Below are 3,787 nucleotides of genomic sequence, written 5' to 3'. Positions count from 1 at the left end.
GTTATATGCAAATACTATGTCACTTTATATAAGGGATTTGAGCATCCATGGGTTTTAGTATCCACAGAGTGTCTTGGAACCAGTTTCCAACAGTTATGGAAAGGTAACTACATACACAGAGAGATTTATTAAAAAGCTATTTGTTATGACTACACAACCAGTTTGAATTGTTGGTTCTGCTTCCACGGAGAACCAGCTCCACCCAGAATTCAGTAAAATACAGATTTCAACCCAGGACTGCACACTCTTAGAGCCTTGGCACCTATCCAACGTCCCAGATCACATCACCAGAATCATCAGCTTCCTAGAAACACCCCAAGGCCTGATGCCATCAGGGAAAGTAAGCTTTCCGCTTCTAGTTCATCTGGAGTATGGTTCCAGGCACAGCCTTGGAGATCCAAATCCGGACTGCTGCTGCTTCCCCATTGCCCACCAAGGTGCCAAGCCTAGATGTCCACTGGGTATCCATCGCCCCAACCCCTATTCCCACCCCCCGCCACATACACATGCCCTCTGGCTCAGGATCTTGCTGGTCTGCTTGCCAACCAGGGCTCCAGCAGGACACACTGCTCCCTCCAGGGCCCCAGAGAGAGGTTCAGTGCAGAGGTGCAGGTAGGGATGGGGAACCCAGGGAACAGAGTGGGGCAGAAGAAGAGGGGAGGAAATTTGGTGGCAGGGTGGGAAGTGGTCAAACACCAGATCCTGTGCTCATCCTGCTGAGCGCCAGAACTTTCTGTTCTGGCATTATTGCCTCTCCCTGAGCTCTCCTGGACTGGAGACTGAGGGCAGCAGAGTAGAGGCTCTGTCTAGGCTGCGGACACTGGCAAGGACTGAGAGTGGGCACACCCTTGACCTTGATGCAGGAGGAAGTTGGGAGCCTGCAGCTGTGCATCCCGTCCCTCTGATGGGTCGCCACCCTGTGTTTCAGGATAGAGCACCCCTCACTCCATCCTTGCTCCAGAGCTCTCCTGGCCAGCCCTGTCCTCCCTGCCTTAATGAAGTTCCCAGGCTGACACCTCCTAATTCCCCAATGATTAACTTCCAGTGGATTAGAAGCAGGACAGCTATTTAATTAACGCGCATGTCTGAGATTACTCAGGACTCATTAAGACTCCATGATTGACTTGTTAATGTGCAGGAATTCAATTACTTGCCTGGCACTGAATCCTGGCCAGGGCAACAAATGCCCCATCCTCTAAGTACACCACCAGGCCCCAGTCTGAAGGAGGAGACAGTCCAGCTCAGAGGGACCTGGGCTGAGAGAGGAGACAGCCTTGTCCAGAACAGCCCTGGTCACAGAGAGGAGGAATACACTCTATCTTTGAGTGCCTCCAAGGTAAGGGAGAAGATGCAGTTCTGACCCACAAGGTGCTTCCAAATGGGGGAGAAAACAGCTCTTGTCTCTGAGGCCCCTCCTCTGGGGAGCTAGCCTCTCTCTCTCTGGAAACCCTTCATTCTGAGGCAACAACACAACTCAGCCCTGGAATAGCCCAGTCAGAAGGATTAGCCTTGTCCTTGCTCTGGGAAGCCTTAGCTGGAGGAACACACAGCCCAGTCTTTGGAAGGCACCAGTCTGATAGGGGACACTGCCAAGGTGGGGTAGGGCTGGTCTAAGGATGGACACAGGGAGCCTATCCAGGTGATCCTAAGCCAAGATGGGTTATAAGGCTAGTGCTTCTGTGGGAGAGAGCCAGAAAGACTTGAACAATCACATGGGGACCAGGAAACTCAATTCCTTGGAGGCTGATAGAGAAGGGACAACCAGAGGCAGGGGAGAGGACGGAGGGGGCTAACCTGCTCCACACTCACCCTCCAGGCCTCGGCTCCACCATCTGCCACTGCCTGGCCCCTGGCTCCTCCCCACTTGACACTGACCGTCTTCCACACATCATCTCATTTGTTCTTCCCACTTTTGAGAAGTGGAGATCGAAGTCCAGAGAGTTTGAGAGACTTGCCCAAGGACACACAGCAGTAAGAGGTGAAACCTGGTTGGCATCCAGGTCTCACCCCCGAGCCCGTAACCTGCATCATTACCCTTAACCACGCTATTCCCAACTCCCCAGTAGATCCAGGAGGTCCTGATGGGCAGGCTTATTCCTGCTGCTGCAGTTCCAGTGAACTAAAACTCTCTCCACAAAATGGTGCTATGGAAATTCGCAAGGGGAGAACATAGGCTTCACAGGTAAGAGATGCCCTCCCCAGAGCCCAGGGAAGAAGAGACCCCACCAAGAGTCCTGGCCCATGTGGCAGGACATGTGCTCCAACAGGAGAGCAACTGTGCAAAGGCAGGAACTTGGTGCCAGTCCTGGCAGAGCTCTGCGGCACATAGCAATACCCACTGGCAACAGGAGGAAGGCACGAGGCTGGTGGCCCTGGAAGCCACTGTTCTACCTCCTACAAGCCATGTGGCCTCAGGCAAGTCACTTCACCTCTCTGAGACTGTTTCCTTACTGTAAACTGAGGGTGGCAGTAGGCTGTTTGATGGCATAACAACATCATTATGTAAAGATGGCAAACCCACGCCTAGCAAGTGGAGTGTGCTCACCATGTCAGCATCTTTTGGCTGTGGTCACTCATTAGCATCAACAGAAGAGAGGTCACCAGGAGCCAACAGTGGTTCACGTAAGAAAGTTATGTCCTGCTAATGTCTACACGGTTTCGTATCACTGAGATGATACATTCAGAAGGCTAAAGATATTTCACAAACACATCTGATGCTCTTCTGAGAGAGACGCCGGTGTCTGTAAAATGTGGGCTGGCTGAGACACTGTCAGATGTTGGCTGAAACTGTGCTGAGTGCTGATTAAACGGTTCACAGGCGGCATCACTAGAGAGGGTCACTGCACGTGTGCACAACAAATAGACCTGGAGATGGCAAGATGTCATAAAACTGGAAGGGCCAACAAAAGAATGCCAGATGAATGCTGGGAATAGTAGCACAGGCCTGTAAGACCGGCCACTGGGAAGGCTGACGCAGGGGGATCACAGGTTCAAGTCCAGCCTTGGCAACTTAGCAATTTAGCAAGACTCTGTCTCAATAAAATAAAAAGTGCTGAGAATGTAGTTCAGAAGGAGAGCATTGGCCTAGCATGTACAATGCCCTGAGTTCAATCCCCAGTACTGGAAGGGGAAAAAAAGAAGTTTGTCAAATTACTCCAAAGACTTGAGCAGTGCACTGTTCAGTCCTAAACAAGAAGACCAAGTGTAACAGGAAAAGGTAAAGAGAACTTGCCCTTTGAAAATTGAATTCCATCACATGCTATTTAGCAAACAAAGCAGTTAATAGAAGTGGGGGATGGAGAGAAAAGAAAAAGCATGTGTGTATGTGTGTGTCTCAAAACATTCTTTAAATCCTTTCAAAGAGCCATGTAATATCTTAAAATAGACTTATAGATTTCCCTAGAAATACACATAAGAAATTCATGATTTATTCTTTCATCTGTGGGGAGGAGAATGGAGACTAGAGGGTCGAGCTGTGGGAGGGAAATTTTTCACTGAATATGTAATACTGTCTAATAATTTTTAATTTTGAACCCTGTGAATGTATTGCCAATTCAAAAATTAAATTAAAGAATGTTAACCAGTTATCTCTGGTTGCTGGGATAATGGGTAGTTTTACTTTCTTCTTCAGATTTTTCTGTATTGTCTGGATTTTTTTAATGGCCGTGTATTACATTTTTAAATCAAGAAAAATAATAGAGCTATGAACATTTCCTTTAAAAGTCTGCTTCACTTTTGCTTGTGCAGTATAGGCTAAGGACCAGGCTGGATACATTGTCAGAGGCCT

The sequence above is a fragment of the Chinchilla lanigera genome, unplaced genomic scaffold, assembly GCF_000276665.1.
Source record: "Chinchilla lanigera isolate Chin_1 unplaced genomic scaffold, ChiLan1.0 scaffold00051, whole genome shotgun sequence".
NCBI lineage: Eukaryota > Metazoa > Chordata > Mammalia > Rodentia > Chinchillidae > Chinchilla > Chinchilla lanigera.
This window is presented reverse-complemented; position numbering follows the sequence as displayed.